Below are 17379 nucleotides of genomic sequence, written 5' to 3' on the forward strand. Positions count from 1 at the left end.
TGACCTAGTCATCTCTTAAAGCCCTCACTACCCAATACCATCACATTGGTAAATAAATTTCAACATGAGTTTTGGAAGGGACATTCAAGCCATAGCAAGGAATATTTATTTTCCATGTTATCTGTGTCTGTAACATTGGTGTTTTATAGTAACAACCAGATATTGCTTTTGTCATTAAAAAAAGAAAGATAGCTCTACACATACTAAAATGTTTATGAATGAAACAATGTAATTTCTGAGATCTACTTCAAAATAATGTGGGAAGAAAGAAATGGGTGTAGGTAGAGAGAAACCAGACTAGCCATAAATTGATAAACACTGAAGTTGGATGATGGGCAAATGGGAATTTGATATATTATTTGCTCTGCTTTTGTATATACTCGAAATTTTCCATAATAAAAATATTTTAAAAGGAAGTAATTTTATAGACACAGATATGAAGAGACAGCCACGTTGTAATTTTTAAAAGAAACAGCGTTGTATGTATGATATTGCATCTGTGTGCAATGATACTTGTGTCTCTCTCTAGGTTTGGTATATATGTAAGAAAAAAAAACTTGGGTCAAGTAATAATAACAAGCAAGTTTACTGAACACTTGTGAGGGTAGCAGGGAGCATCTTAAGTATAGAAATCTCTACTTTCTTTTTTTTCAAAATGATGTGTTTAAAGCTGAGCGCAGCACGTACCTGTAATCCCAGCACTTTGGGAGGCCGAGGAGGGCAGATCACCTGAGGTCAGGAGTTTGAGACCAGCCTGGCCAACATGGTGAAACCCCATCTCTACTAAAAACACAAAAATTTGCCTGGTGTGGTGGCATGTGCCTGTAATCTCAGCTACTCAGGGGGTGGAGGCAAAAAAAAAGATATATTTAAAGCCACCACCTGCAGGTCTTTTGGAAATTTAAGTTTTTGCTAGCCCAGTGAATTTTTTGATGTACTTCCCATAAAAGGGTGGTGTCATGTACCCTCCTTTTGAACCTGGATGGGCTTCTGTTTTGACCAACAGAGTACAACAGAAGTCCCACCTACCTAATATTCGCACCCTTTCTCTACCACTTGCTAATTGTGACCTGTGGCACAATATGAACTTTACGGCTCTATACCTCCTTTTCCACCTCTGTAAAATGAGGATAATCATAAATACCTCATAGGATCATTGTGAAGATTAGATGAGTTGTATGTGAAATTCACAGAACAATTTCTGGGCAGGTAGTAATTACTAAATAAATATTTTCTTCATTAACAACAACAACAAGAAAGAGTACAGCAACAACAACAAGAAAGAGTACAGCAGAAATGATGCAGTGTGATTTCAGAGGCTGAGTCATAAAATACCATGCAGCTGCTGCCTTGTTCACTGGAGTACTTACTCACAGGTTCCTGAGCCACTGTGTAAGTTTAACTACCCTGTGGCTGCCATGCTAGGAGGAAGCCCAAGCCACATGGAGGAGCTATGTGTAGGTATTGTGATCTGCAGTCCCCACTCTGCCCAGCCTTTGAGTCATCCCAGCCCAGGCACCAGATAGGTGAGCACAGAAGTCTTCAGATGATTCTAGTCCTCAACCCTAGGAGTCTTCCTCAATAAGCCCCTAAACATCATGGAGCAGAAATAAATTATCCCTACGGTGCCCTGTGTGAATTCCTGATCCTCATTATCTATGACCAGAATAAAGTTGTTTTTGTTTTACATCACTAAGTGAGATGGTTTGTTATACACAATAGATAACTGGAACATAACATGCAGACTTTCAATTATATGAGATAATTACATTGGGTTCTTACGGTTTAAATCACTGTAAAGAGCATTTTTGTCCTTACTCACAGTTAATCACAGTCTTACACTGTAGTCTTCTTTACTTATATTTTTAAGTTAATCTATTATTTTTGTTTAAATATATCTTTAAGAAGAAAAAAAGAGTGTTTTTGTAATGCATAGTAGAAACAATTGCTATGAAAATTTTAAATCATGCTTTTCCATGTATCATTTTAAATCATGTTGTGGCTCACCAGGGACGTATCCCACCTTCTAGGAATTACTGCATTAAGCTTTCTTCTGATCACAAAGGTCTCTTCTAACTTTTACATTTGAGAATGTATGAGGTTCCTGTCCCCGGGTTGTCATTGCATGCTGCCCCAGGACACCCTTTCTCTGAAGGAGTTCACAGACAGAGTTCCCGTGCAGTGCATGGGAAAGTTAATACTCGCGGGAGGTGACCCACATCAGGAATGGTGAAGGGTCTGAGATTTTACCCTACTTACAAACTCATTAGCTGGATTATTTCCCGAATGCTGGCAGAAGACACAGACTCCTGGGTCAGAGATAAGAAACTGTATTACTTACAGAGAAAGTAGAGGCTGACATCAGGCTTACCCTGATTCCCCAAACCTCCAAAGTCCTGAGGATGCGATGCAGGTGGGCCTGCTCACACGGAGTTGTGTCACAGGAGAGGAATATTGAGCTAAGAGAAACTACTGCTTTTACAGTGAGCAGTCACAAACCTTCCCTTTGAAGACATGACTTCATCCCTCAAGGTTGTTTTCTGCAAACACAACCCTGAGAAATGGCCTGAGTAAAGGGCAATCAGGGTCTTGCCTTCCTGGTGCACCAGCAAGAACATGCAGGGATGCTCAGAGCTCACGGATATCCTGATCACAAGCTGCATGGCCTAGGTCAGATAGGCTAGGGGGTGCTGTGAGGTCCCAGAGCTGAAACTCCACCACTCCCTTCCCAACTCCTGAAAGCATAGCATAATGTCAGCAAAGCGGAAGGAGGGGTATTAAGGGGATCACCTTGACTCCACTTTAATCAGTAATAATAAAAGGCAAATGATTTGCTCACTTCAGCTTTACTTTATTAGTACAATAATCCAAATGATGCTGAGCTTCTTCAATTTGCACTTTCAAGGAAAATCACACTAACAGGTTTCGTCAATTAGTTATTGCTATAGCAATGCCACATAACAATCAACCTCAAAGTCTCAGTGGCATATGACAGTAAGCACTGGGGTTACAAGTTTCCTGATCAGCAGGTGGCTCTGCATCACTCCAGAAGTAGGCAGGGTGGCTCTGCTGCACACAACTCCCATCCTCTTCCTGGAACCAGTGGGCTAACCAGAACATATTTAGTTCTTGGAGATGATGGAATTGCAGGAGAGTATGCCTAGCTGTGTAAGCATATTCCAAGCCCATTTGCTTTATGTCTGGTGCTATGCCATTGGCCAAAGCAAGTCTCATGGCCAAGCCCAAAGTCAAGGGGTGAGGAAGTATACTCCATCCATGGAGGTGGAGGGGAAGGAGGAAACGTTCCTGACAACGATGGAATCTATTTTCTATCAAAAGCCCATAGTTTCTCTTCCTATTTTTCACTCACACAGGCCTCACACCCTTTTTGCAAAGTCTTCTTCGTATTCTCCCTTCAAGTCCAAAGTACCGAAGTACAATTAATTTTCAAATAACGAATATTCACATGATAGTTCCTCCCTTACCTCTCAGAATTGGGCTATAGAAAAAATTTGCACTCGTTTTTTCTCAATTAACCAATATTTCTTCCCAAATAATAAAGAAGAAACAAAACATTGACTTGGAGTTTATGCCTCTTAGCTCCTACTTCTGCCCACCCTGCTGGGATCTGCTCCTGGAGGCTTGACAATGACCCCAGCACTTTATGTTCAAGCTTTTACAGCACACGAGAACTTCTGTTTGAGAGATATGTACTGTGCAATTCCTTATAAAGAATGACTATAGTTTTTATGGTTATATAAGGTTATAAAAGGTAATAAATTAATTTAGGAACGATTCTGAACGAAGAGCAAGAATAAGAGAACAATAACTAAAACATCTATTTTCTTTGCTGTCTTGTAGAGTTGAAAAGAACATACTTAGGGAATGAGCTTTACAAAGACGTTAAACAATACAGTACCTAAGAATGTTGTTATGGTGATATCTTTTCCTTAAAGATATTTTTTCTTTATCCCTGGTGTGTGTATATATGTGTGTGTGTGTGTGTGTGTGTGTGTGAGAGAGAGAGAGAGAGAGAGAGAGAGAGAGAGAATATCAGGGGACGTGTGTATCCCTAGGAGTCTCTGGAAGGTATTTGTTACATGCTTAAAGACCAGTTATTGGCAGCCATTATTATAGCCCCCCAATCTTGTCCCAGCTGTGAACATCCGCCGCCTGGGAGGGCACCTGAAAACTCCTCATCTATTCCATTGCTGGCGATATCTGTATTCATCAAAATTCATCAAAGGTTTTTTGTTGGAAGTGATAGAAACCCAACTGCAACTACTTTGAGCAAGAAAGGGTAGTTCATTTGTTCACATAACCAAACCGTGGACAGCGCCCTGTGGAGCCAATACCCCGGATGACTGGATTCAGCTACATAAAGGCCACCAGGCTGTTCTCTCTCTTTTCTGCTGCTCTTTGCCTGTTGGAGCCATTCTCGCCAGTCGCAGGTGGACTTCTCCACAGGGAGGGGAAGACGGACTCTGGCCACTCCAGAATCACAGCCTTTCAGCTTTAGCAACTCTTGGAGTTCAGAGAACATCTCTCCCTTAGTTTTGGTGTAAAAAGTTCCAGGAGATACCTCTAATTGGCCTAGCTTGAATGACATGCTCATGGCCCGGACCAATCACTATGGCTCCATTTCCACGACAAAGGTGGGATGCGCTGATATGGCCACCGGGGACATCATTGGGAACTATGAAACCACTTTAATTTGTATTAGCTATGGAGATTCTTATGAGAACTATCAAGTTGATAGCAAGCCCTCTCTCTTCGTCTGTGCCTTAGGAGGCCCATCAATGGGAGGGAGGGGATCTGGAGGTTCCTCCTATACAGCAGGGTTTGGTCCCTGTGGGTCAGTGAGTGGGGCTTATAAAATTAAAAGCCAGGTGCGGTGGCTCACGCCTGTAATCCCAGCACTTTGGGAGGCCGAGGCGGGTGGATCACCTGAGGTCAGGAGTTCTAGACCAACCTGGCCAACATGGTGGAAACCTGTCTCTACTAAAAATACAAAAATTTGCTGGGCGTGGTGGTGGGCGCCTGTAATCCCAGCTACTCAGAAGGGTTAGGCACAAGAATTGCTTGAACCCAGGAGGCGGAGATTGCAGTGAGCCGAGATCGTACCACTGTACTCCAGCATGGGCAACAGAGAGACTCTGTCTCAAAACAAAACAAAACACTAAATGGGTGATGTTTTAGGGTTCTCTCAGTCACACACCTTGAGACAAGAATCCAAGGCCAGGTAGTTTATTTGGGGGATGATCCCAGGGAACACGTTAACAGATTAGGGAGTGAGACAGGAAGGAAAAGGCTGCCAATAAATCAGGTATGATGAAGAAATTCCCCACTGTGGACAACTGGAGCTCAATCCCACTGGGACTTCCAGGACACAAGAACACTCAGGTGTATCCAGTACAAGGGAAGAGGATACTAACATCATCATCAATTCCCTGTCATTGGCTGAACGATATTTCTGTGGGTACCACATCTCTAGTACTTCTGTCTTGTCCAGTGAGTGGGCCAAGTTTGCCTTGGTGTCAGGAGAAAGCTCTCAGCAGAGTCACAGCTGCAGTCATCATCTTAGGGATTCAGGGCTGAGGAGGCACACGTGGGGCCCTAGCAGATGACCCCGGATCTTCAGCCCACGAAACCATGATAGGCTGGAGTTTCTCCATCCCGCTGCTAAGTCAATGGGAAGGGCCTCTCAGGTCATATTCCCAGAGGATGGCTCAAGGATCCATGTGTGACCTGGCTGACACCCAGGCCTTCTTGAGGGAGGAGGAGGTGGGAGGAAAGGAAGATAAACCTTTTACTCAAATGGTATGAAATACTCCTTCATGAGACTTTGAAACTGGAAGAGACTCGGTTACAATTAGTAATCAGATTTATATTTTTCTCTATCAGAAAATAAAGGAAGCACACACACAAAAATGATCACTTACGGAAAATAAAGGCTACTCAGGAGACTGAGGTAGGAGGATCACGTAGGCCCGGAGGGTTGAGGCTGCAGTGAGCTATGATTGTGCCACTGCACTCCAGCCTGGAAGACAGAGAAAGACTCTGTTAAAAAAAAAAAAGAAAGAAAGAAAGAAAAAAGGAGAAAGAAAATAAAGAACTATGCATTTTTTGCAACTGTGAATTGTAGAGGGTAGAATTCAATCCTTCCATAATCTCCATGATTATATTTGGGGAGCCCTTTATCTGCTTTGATCATTGCCATATTCATTGCATGTAGCACTGTACTAGGCACATAAAAGATGCAGACTAATAATTTATTGAATGAATGTATGCTTCTATATTTCCCTACTAGTGACCCTTTCTCTCCCAAGATTCAAGCCATTGAATTTCAATTAGTATATTGCAGCTTCACCCAGAGCTGTGGGAGTGTTGGTATTTTTTCTCGGACAATTAAGTGCTTTAGTGGAGAGTCAGGGGGTGAGGGGTTGCGCTCTGTGCCCCACACAAGCTACGCTGGCCTCACAGAAAATGGTGAGATTGTCAGAGCACTGGCTGGTGACGGAAGGGCTGTATGTGCCCCTTCAATTTAATGGCCTTTTAATTAGTATCAATAATAGCTAGGCCGTCCCTCGCTGCACTGCCTGTCTGTCTCCAAGGCTCATTATGACCAGGGATGAACAGCGCTCCTCCAATCCCTTATGTCCTCATAGTAATGAGACCCTTTGCTATTGCATAATATTGCAATCCACCATCACACCTGGCCCACAGTAGTTGCTTAGTGGATGCTACTTCTTTTCCACTTTTGGCCCTCCTTTGAAGCCCCAGCAACTTTAGGCATTCGAGGCTGGGCCTCTGCACCCCATTCCTTGTAGACAGAGGGGTGGAAGGGCTGGAGATGAGAGTCCTCAAGAGAAAGAGAGTAGCTACACCCAAGGCCTCCCTGGTGTTCGGGCTCTGTGAGTTGGGCTGGGGAGATAGATGGAACTGCTCTGTGTGCGTAGGGCAGCGCTGGGACCGGTAGGCATCCTTCTTTGATGTCGGCATAAACTCTAGCAGGACATTTTGAAATAATCTGATCCAGGGTTTCAATCCAGCAGACTGTAGGTTTGAATGGCTGTATATTTTTAAACAATTCAAATGAATTCATAACATTTCTTTTTCTTTTCCCTGCTTTTCCTGAGCTGTATATAACATTTTAATGTTGGGAAATTTAACATCATAACCTACATTTCCTGCTTCTCTAAGGAAAAGAAAAAAATCAGGTGATCTAGCTACACTGGGCCCCGATTCCATATGGTAACAGTTGGTTGAAGCTGGGTAGTGACCACCCCCACATAGAAGGGCATAGGCTCAGCCACTATAATCCTCACCTGACCTGCTTCCCTTGTCTGTGTTATCTGCCTGGCCTCTGCGAGCATTTCAGTATGCCTCCCCCCTCACTGAACAGCTGGAAAGACGGGCTCAGGGAGGGAAGTGGTTTGAGTTGTCTAAGCACATACAGACAAATAATGGCCAACTTCAAGCCAGGCTATTGTGAATCCCAGTCCAGTGCTCCTATACCTCACCACTTTCTGCTGCTGCTTATAAGTTTCTTCAACTGGACAGAAGTTACTGCAGTGGGAGGTGCAGTGGAAGGAGCTCACTCAGAAGTGTATGAATGTGACAGCTCTGTCTCTGCTTGACTGGGGCTGTTGCTTCCCATCTTTGGGCCTCAGCTTCCCCATCTGTAAAATGGGGCTAATAACAATCCTAATCTCTTAGATGTGGTAGAGCTCTGAGAACTCTGTGGATGTAGGAAATGTTATTGAACATGATTGTTGTTTCGATTGCTATGTAACCCCAAAACTTTGTGATTTAAAACAATAACCATTTTATTTGCTTATGATTGTTCAATCCGGGCTGGGCTTAGTTGGGTGGTTTTTCTAGTGATCTTGCTGGTGATCACTCTTATGGTTGCATTCAGCTGGCAGGTCGGCTGATGGCTGGGCTCAACAGAGAAGCTGGGATGGCTGGCCTGACTCTCTTTATACAATTTTAGTCTCTTCCCACCATGTGTTCTCTCCATGTGGTCTCTCCAGCAGGGTAGCCAGACTTCTTACACAGTTGTTCAGGGCTCCCAAGAATGAGCATTCCAAGAGGACAAACCCCAGTGTGCAGGCATTTCCCAAGTCTCTGCTTGCATCACAGCTGCTGATATCCCATTGGCCTAAATTTGTCACATTGAGGTAGAAGGCAGGACTCAACTCCAGAGGTGGGGCTCAAACTCTGGACCAGATTGAAGACTAGCTGAACAGGGAAGCAGTGAAAGCACCTCTCCATAAGACATACCCAGCAATGCCATGTCAGTTTACCACTGTGATGGCAACACCTGAAATTTACCACCCCTTTCCATGGCAATGGCCTGGAAGTACCATCCTTTGTCCAGAAAATTCTGAATAACTGGCACCTTAATTTGCAGGTAATTAAAAGTGGGTATAAATATGACGACAGAACTACCCCTGAGCTGCTACTCTGGGCATGCTGCCTATGGGGTAGTCCTGTTCCGCAAGGAGCAGTGCCTCTGCTGCTGTTGTACACTGCCGCTCCAATAAAAGTTGCCACCTAGGCCTGGTGCGGTGGCTCATGCCTGTAATCCCAGCACTTTGGGAGTCCGAGGCAGGTGAATCATGAGGTCAGGAGATAGAGACCATCCTGACCAACATGGTGAAACCCCATCTCTACTAAAATTCAAAAATTAGCTGGGTGTGGTGGTGCTTGCCTCTAATCCCAGTTATTCAGGAGGCTGAGGCAGGAGAATCACATGAACCAGGGAGTTGGAGATTGCAGTGAGCAGAGATTGTGCCACTGCACTCCAGCCTGGTGACAGAGTAAGATACCATCTCAAAAAAAAAAAAAAAAAAAATTGCCATCTAACACCACCTGTTTGCCCTTGAATACTTTCCTGGATGAACCTTCCCGGGCTAAGCCCCAATTTTGGGGCTTACCTGCCCTGCATCAACATGGCAAAGTCCATAGTCAATGTGGGAGGGGACTACATAAGAGTATGAATGCCAGAAGCATGGTTCACTGGAAGCCACCAAATTAACAGTCTACTGCAATCATTTCATTGGGGTCTAACTAATGGCTAGAGTAGGCAGAGTAGGCCTTCACCTGCAAGGTGAAACTTGATAGTCCCCAGATCTTCCTGCTCAGAATGTTCTCTCCTGATGAACCAACCCAGATTTGATGTTTACCTTTACTTTGCAGCTTTGGCCCAGCATGACCAGGCTTTCAGAGTTCACATTAGGTCACAGCCCTCAGTGCCAATCCAAATGATTAGTATGATTGTCCACGTGTGGAGAAGGATTCCATGGTGGGCAGGGGGACAGAATGTCCTGATTGGCCAGGCCTGGGTCAGGTGCCATCACCAGGGTCGGGGGGAATGAAGTCAGCCCCTTCTGAATTAATAGTAATAATATGAATACTAGATGACATTTGGGGATGTTTACTATGTGCCAGTCACTCTTTTAAACATTTTATCTGAATTAACTCATATAATCCAATAACTCCATGAGGTAGATACTATTCTCCACATTTCTTATATGAGGCACAGAGAGGTTAAGGAATTTTTCCAGGTTCACACAGCTGGTCAATGGCAGAGCCAGGATTCAAATCTAGGCAGTCAGACTTTAGTTTCCATACTCTTTATGGCCTGGACCAAGAATAGGAGTAGAGGCTCACAGAAAAATCGGATGCTGGCCAGGCATAGTGGCTCATGCCTGTAATCTAAGCACTTACAGGGAGTCTGGGATGGACAGATTGCTTAAGCTTACGAGTTAGGGACCAGCCTGGGGAACATGGTGAAACCCTGTCTGTACGCAAAAATACAAAAATTAGCTGGGCATGGTGGCACAACCTGTGGTCCCAGCTACTCTGGAGGCTGAGGTGGGAGGATCACCTGAGTCCGGGAAGTTGAGGCTGCAGTGAACCATGATTACAGCACTGCACTCCATCCTGGGTGACAGAGGAAGGCCCTGTCTCAAAAAAAAATTTTTTTTTAAAAGTCAGATGCTATTAAGAATATTGGGAAATGATACAGCATAGACAAAAATAGTATCTATAACTTGCAACTACCCACTAATAACCATAAAGACATGATGTGCCATTTAAAGCATGATCTAAGGAAAACCTTCATGTTCTTTACGCAGAAACTTGGGCTAGATGTGGTGGCTCGTGCCTGTAATCCCAGCACTTTGGGAGGCTGAGGTGGGAAGATCTCTTGAGCCCAGGAATTCAAGACCAGCCTTTGCAACATAGTGAAACCCTGTCTTTACAAAAACATTAAAAAAAAAAATTAGCTGGGCATGGTGGTACATGCCTATAGTCCCTGCTACTCAGGAGGCTGAGGCAGGAGGACTGCTTAGCCCAGGGGTTCAATGCTGCAGTGAGCTATGATCGCGCCACAGCACTCCAGCCTGGGAAACAGAGAGAGACTCTGTCTCAGAAAACAAACAACAACAAAAAACTGGGTAATTGGGTATCTTCCTCTCTACTCCAGATGGGATTCTTTTAGTTTTAGGTTCCCCTTATTGGATCCAAAGCTGAGAAGTTCTTGGGCCACCTAGTCAAGAATTCCTGAAGTATAGCAAATAAGAACATCTGGGACCACACGTTACCAACATCTGGCCACAAACTCTTAAAATAATATGGAGAAGTAGATTTGGAGAAACAGATGAAGAACATGAGGGGGAAGGTGCTGGGTGAAATGTACCTGGGGAATCATGATTGAAGCAAGGATGATTGAAAAGTCTCTTCAAATATGTGTGACACTTCTAAGTATTGGGGGGTGGGGTGGGGGTGGAAGGCCTCATGTATCTGTTGTTTCCTGGGCACTCAATCCTCTTTGAACAAGATGCTCTTGATGGTTTTTCTCATTAGAACAAATGTCACAGACCCAATGTCTTCCTCGTTTATATTTCTTCTAATGTGCTTCTGCTTGAGCAAGTGAGCCCTTAATGTCAATTTCAATTAACATCACTGCATCTGATCTCAGTGGTGTCACTCATGGATGCAATGAGGGATGGAGGAAGGTCACTGGGAAGTGGGGAGATGTGTCCCCTCTTGTTCGAAGGCTTGAAGGCACCAGTGAGGGAGGTATTGGGAGGGAAGGTGCGAAATGATTTGCTCCCTACTTTATAAAGACCATACTTTAAAGATGTCAGCCTGTCTTTTGTTTGATAAAAAACTAATGGGAAGACCTAGTGGCAAGGCAGAGAGCAGGGACAAGGGCTCTGAGGGCTGAGCCAGGGAGAAATGAGAGACACACAATCTTGTATTGACTTATGAGAGCTTCCTCCATAACCTTGAGCTCCCTAGTGATCAATCACAGCGTGTGGGAACTGTATGCTCCAAGTCTGCTATCCGGTGTCCTGGGGATTCCCAGGGATGGCTCAAAGTGGTGGTCCGGCCCCACCACTTCTGTGTGTGGCCTGATCTCAGCATGGAAATGGGATGGACCAGAGTTTGGGGTGGGTGTAACAGAGCAAGCCTCAGGGAGAGGTAGAGATAGTCATAACCTGCCAACTCTTCCTCCCTCTTGTTTTCCATCCTTCCTTCCCTTCCTCCCTTCCTTCCTAAGAAGGGAAGTTGTTCCCTTTGTGCCCTTCCAAAGGGAATTTGTTCAGGAAAGAGAAAATATGGATTTATGTTCTCCAAGACACAATCCTCAGGGATGATTCTCCCTCCTTTGAGAAGTCAGAGCATTTGTTCTTTCATCCTCTTTGTCATCAATAACAATTATTAGAAGAGCTTACTATTTCTTGAGCACCTTCTGTGTGTCAGGGGACACTACATATATTATTTCTAGCTTTCACAGCAACCCTCAAGGTAAATGTAATTTATGCCCACTTTACAGAGGAGGAAATTGGGGCTTAGAGTGCTTGAGGAGTTTGTCCAGTAAGTTGATTGAACTGGGCCCGGTTCATTCGATTTCTGGCTCCAATGTCATCAATTACTTGCAATATATACTTGCAAGGGACTGGCTCCTGGCTAAGACCTGCTAATGGATGCATCTGAAACGAGAAATGTCTTCTATTCAAGTCCCAGACATCCATATCAACAAGGATTAAACACAGAGTTTAACCTGCATCAACTGGCAGTCAAGATGCAAGGGCCGTAATCCTGGTTCTGCAACTCTTTTGATGGGCAGCTTTCAGTGTATATGATGTGTGAACTCCCCTCTCCAGACTTCATTTCTCCATATGCACAATGGGCAAGTTGGACTAAATATGTCCAAGAGTCAGTTCAGTTCAATCCAATCTGACAGCACTCGTGGGGCTTTCCTGTGTGACTGTGCCAGAAGGATATAAAGATGGACAAGGTAGACCTCCGTTCTCTAGGTGAGCTAGATGCATGCTCTAATACTTATACATAAAGAGCAAGAAAGCTTGGCGAGCACGGTATCTCATTTAGACTCGGCCAGTGGCAATGTGTGTGGCACAGGAGATGAGGCAGGCTTCAGGGTGGAGGTGCCATTGGCACTTGGGCTTGAAAAGGAAATAGAACATGTGGAGGTGGAGACAGGAGGAAGCTTTTCCCAGCCAACACCACATGGAGCAGAAGAACCACCTGGTCATTCCATAAAATTGTGAGAAGTAACAAATCATTGTTGTTTTAAGTCACTACATTTTTGGGGTGATTTCTTATGTAGTAATAGATAATAGACCCCAAAGGTGGGTGTGTGATTATAGGCTTTATCCTATAAAGGTCAGAGATTGCCCATTTTTAGACCACAGCCTACAGTAATTGGCCTGCAGACATAATTCATTTGGCTTGCACAAGGTTTTTAAAAATAGTCAAGCCAACATTTAGAAATTGGGAGATTTTATATGAAAATCCAGATTTGGGGGCTCTCTTGAAGAATCCTACATCTCAGCACCTGCATTCTAGGAACAGTATGCAACACACATCCTCCAGTTCATGACAGTGCTCTCCACTCCGTTGTCTCATGCCTAATCTTTCTAGCCCCTGTAGACACTTGAGGGTTTGCTATTGTTGTTGTTTATTTGTTTTGAGAAGGGTCTCGCTCTGTTGCCTAGGCTGGAGTGCAGTGGTGTGAGCATGTCTCACTGTAGCCTTGGCCTCCTGGGCTCAAGTGATCCTCTGGCCTCAGCCTCCCAAGTAGCTGGAAGTACAGGCACATGCTACCATGCTGGCTAGTTTTTTTTTTTTTTTTTTTTTTTTTGTAGAGACAGGGTCTCACTACGTTGCCCAAGCTGGTCTCAAACTCCAGGGTTCAAGTAATCCTCCTGCCTCAGCCTCCCAGAATTCTGGGATTTCAGGCATGAGCCACTGTGCCCGGCATGACATTTGAGTTTTTGATCCATGCCGATGACATGGCAGTGGGAGGCCATTGAAAGTTTTTTTGTTTTGTTTTTCTGTTTTTGAGACAGAGTCTCTGTCTCTCAGGCTGGAATGCAGTGGCATGATCTCTGCTCACTGCACCCTCCACCTCCCAGGTTCAAGTGATTATTCCACCTCAGCCTCCTGAGTAGCTGGGATTACAGGTGCCCTTCACCACGCCTGGTTAATTTTTATATTTTTAGTAGAGATGGGGTTTCACCATGTTGCTCAGGCTGGTCTTGAACTCCTGACCTCAAGTAATCCCCCCACCTCGGCCTCCCAAAGTGCTGGGATTACAGGCATGAGCCACTGTGCCCAGCCCATTGAAGGGTTTTGAGCAGAGAAGGAATGATGAGAGTTAGGCAGTAAGTAATGTATTGGTTGGGGGTGACTCTGGGGCGGGTGTAGTAAAAATCTATTATTCAATCTGCCCCAGACCATGAACTCCATCTTTTGGGAAATGCATCTTTCTCTGACCATACGGTTCCGATGGGGCTGCCATCTCCCTGTACATCCCATTTCCCTATTCACAGTGATTGGTTAGAGAGTGGCACCTGGCTTAAGTTGGGCCAGTCACAGCACCTGGTTTTCCAGCCATAGATGATTGGTACAGGGACGGGGTCTTACCCATGTTGGACCAACCAAAGTTTTTCCCTAAAATTTTGTCCTTCATACCAGAAGCAGAAACCCTCAGTCTCTCTCCGGTGGAGCAGGTGAGAGTTGTGAGTGGTGAGTGCTGCTGCAGCCAGGTGCCTAGCCTTGAGGAGAAAAACTCACATACAGAGGCGAGAAGAGATAAAGGACTGGGAGGAGAGTCCCAGCAACATTGAAGCCTCTGCGCTCACCACTTCTGTGCATTTTCTGGGCCTGGTTCTCCAGCCCTCCCATCAGTTCTGGGAGCTCCCCATTCCTTCCTGATAAATTCATTTGCTGCATCTGTTAGCCTGAGTTTATTTATGTTTCGTAATTTGCAACCGAGAACACTGGTGATAACCGGGGGCTTTGAGGCAATTCCAGGAGGGCTACTTCTCACCCCAGTCAGGGAGGAGCCAAGACAGGGTTTATCCTCAAACGCAGAGCAGGAAGGAGATAGTGCTATTCCCACTGGAAAGTGAATTGTCCTGTGAGGCAGGTATCCCTTCCTGCCACTGACTTCCTCCAGAACCATTAAGTAAATATCTATGCCTTTCTGAGCCTCCATTTCCCTATCTGTAAAACAGGACCTGGGAAAGAATGGTGATTCTTAAACTGTATTCTGTAACACCCTGGGATTTTGTGGAGGGATCACTGCTTAAGAAGGGTGGCCTGTGGCTGGGGTGGGGAGGTCTAGCAGGAAGGACTCTAGGTTCCTCTCCCCTACTTCAAGCAAAGCCACCTCCTCTCCCTCATCTGTTTCATGCCTTGCCTTTCTGTGAAAGGTCTTGCGTAAGAAAGGTGGACAGCTTGAGAAGTTTGAAAACCCCTAGATGAGGTGTCTTGGAGGAACTCTCCAATTATAAATAGTTCATGATTTTATGGATTCCAAGAGAAAGCAGGATAACTTTTGTTTTGTTTTGTTTTTGAGGCAGAGTCTCGCTCTGTTACTGAGGTTGGAGTGAAGTGGTGTGATCTTGGCTCGCTGCAACCTCTGCCTCCCGCGTTCAAGCAATTCTCCTGCTTCAGCCCCCTGTGTAGCCCTACATTGGCCATATCACATTTCCTCATCTGTGAAATGGGGGAAAAAAACAGAACTAACCTTGTAGGATTACTAAGGGGATTAAAAATGCAGTCAAACCAAATTACATTATATTCTTCCAATCTTGACGCTTTATCATTTATTGTCTCTACCTGTTGAACTGTACTCATCTGTTTGTTAGGAAATTATGGCTGCAGGTTATAAAAATCACAACTCAAATTACTATAAAAATATATTTGTTCATGTTAAGGTCCAGAGGTGGGTCAAGCTTCAGGAATGGCTGTACCAGTCTCTGGTTCATTTTTTTCTGTAATGTTTTCTGTCTTGCCCTCCTCCGTGTGATGGTTTTGTCTTCTGACTGGCTTCCCTCATGATGGCTAAAAATAAAAAAAAAATCTGCTGCAACTCTAGGTAGGCATCATACCCTATGCCATACTATCCAGAAAGCAAAAGAATGTGGCATCTTCATTCTTCACCTTTATTGGACTAACGACCCTAGGTCCTTAATAATTAGGAAGTAGGATAATATAGTAATTCAGCATGTAGGACCCAAAGTTGGACTCCATCATCAGCTGTGTGACCTTGGGAAAGTTAACCTCTTTGTGCCACAGTTTCCTCAGCTGTACAATGGGGTAAGAACAGTACCTACCACATAGGGGTGTTGTGGGAATTAAATATGCTTGAAAAGCACTTAGCAGACTGCATGGCAATTAGTAAATTCTCACTAAGTGTTAGCTAGTGTTGCCAGCATATTTCCTTAGAAATGTCTCCCTTCTGCTGGATGTGGAGGCTCACGCCTGTAAGGCCAAGGCAGGAGGATCACTTCAGCTCAGGAGTTCAAGACCAGCTTGGACAATATAGTGAACAGCCCAGAGTGATAGCACATGCCTGTAGTTCCAGCTACTAGGGAGGCTGAGGTGGGAGGATTGAGTTTGGGAGGTCGAGGCTGCAGTGAGTCTTGATCATGCCACTGCACTCCAGCCTGGGCAACAGAATAAGACCGTGTCTCAAAAACTGTACAAACATGGCAGGGTGTGAGGTGGCTCACGCCTGTAATCTCAGCACTTTGGGAGGCCAAGGCGGATCCCCGAGGTCAGGAGTTAGGGCCCAGCTTGGCGAATTTGCTGAAAACCCGTATCCACTAAAAATACAAAAATTAGCCAGGCATGGTGGTACACGCCTGTATTCCAGCTACTTGGGAGGCTGAGGCACAAGAATCGCTTTGAACCCAGGAGGCAGAGGTTGCAGAGAGCCGATATCGTGCCACTGCACTCCAGCCTAGGCGACAGAGCGAGACTCCATCTCAAAAAAACACACAATGAACAGACAAATAAATGACAGAACAAGAAGATAAACTAGAGAACATCTCGAGACAAGGTGTTCAGGGAAGATTTCTTTTGAGGAGGTGATATTAAAGCAGAGTTTAGGGAATAACGTCCGAGGCCTTGCGCTCAGGGTCGTCAACTCTTTAATTTGATTTCTCTTCCTTTTGAAGCAGGGCAGGGAGTCATCAAACAACAGAAGGGCAATTATAACTGCTGGTATGGCAAAGCCAGGACTCTGAATTCAAATTCTGCTCCATTCTCAGGAATCCTGTCTGTTAAGCAGGTTCTGGGGAAGCGATGTGAGTCGTGAAATCACAGGTCAGAGCAGGCATCGAGAATATGGTCAGTTCTCAACTTTCAGGGAAGTCCATAGCTGAAGAATGAAGGACAACGGGCCTCTTGTGCTCTCGTTAGGAAGACTGGTTCACTGGAGGCTGGAACACGATTCAAGTGAGAGATCCCGACAGGAGAAATGTGTAGGAGGGAGGACTAGTACCTGGATCAAGTTATAAAACATCTCCTGCATCTTTTTCGGACATCACCCTCAGCGCGGCCTCTTCGCCCAGTCCCAGATTAGGCAGCGAAGAGCGATCCTCACCCTAAGTGCCACGTCCCTTGAAAGCGAAAGGACCAGGAGTTTCTTCCTGCCTCGTCTCTTCCGGATCCCTCCTGCACCGCCCGCAGCCTGCAGGTTTCAACGCCATCTCCAGGCCCCGCCCACCTCAAGCACCACCCCTCAGTCCTTCCTTGGGGCACGCCTCCTTCCGGCACCCGCCCAGAGTAGGCGCCCCTGGGGCCCCTCCTCCCCTCCCTGCTTCCGGGCCCGCCTCCTTCAGGCCCGCTTCTATCTTCCTCCCACTCTAGGCTTCTCTTCAGCCCCGCCTCCCTCCGTTCGTGGCTCCGCTCTCTGGGCGGTTCTCCATTTAGCCCCGCCCACAGCATCTCCTTTCAAGCACTGTCCTGGCTCCCAGCTCTCCATCGCCTGCACGGCCTTCTCTGCCTGTCCGACGACACTCTTCCCAGGGCCTCATCACCCTCTTA

At 45.4% G+C, this 17379-nt stretch overlaps 2 long non-coding RNA genes across 2 annotated transcripts; one reads left to right on the forward strand and one right to left on the reverse strand.

Moving 5' to 3' along the window:
* Positions 1-2833: 2833 nt before the first annotated feature.
* Positions 2834-6043, reverse strand: LOC144332076 (uncharacterized). The gene is made up of 2 exons (XR_013399827.1): positions 5943-6043; positions 2834-5768 (listed from the first exon to the last, which is right to left on the reverse strand). It is a non-coding gene; the product is annotated as an uncharacterized LOC144332076 (long non-coding RNA).
* A 4318-nt stretch (positions 6044-10361) lies between these two features.
* On the forward strand, positions 10362-17057 carry LOC144332081 (uncharacterized). Its single transcript, XR_013399832.1, has 2 exons — positions 10362-13040; positions 16416-17057. It is a non-coding gene; the product is annotated as an uncharacterized LOC144332081 (long non-coding RNA).
* Positions 17058-17379: the final 322 nt, after the last annotated feature.

This window comes from Macaca mulatta, chromosome 10, assembly GCF_049350105.2.
Source record: "Macaca mulatta isolate MMU2019108-1 chromosome 10, T2T-MMU8v2.0, whole genome shotgun sequence".
In the NCBI taxonomy this organism is placed as follows: domain Eukaryota; kingdom Metazoa; phylum Chordata; class Mammalia; order Primates; family Cercopithecidae; genus Macaca; species Macaca mulatta.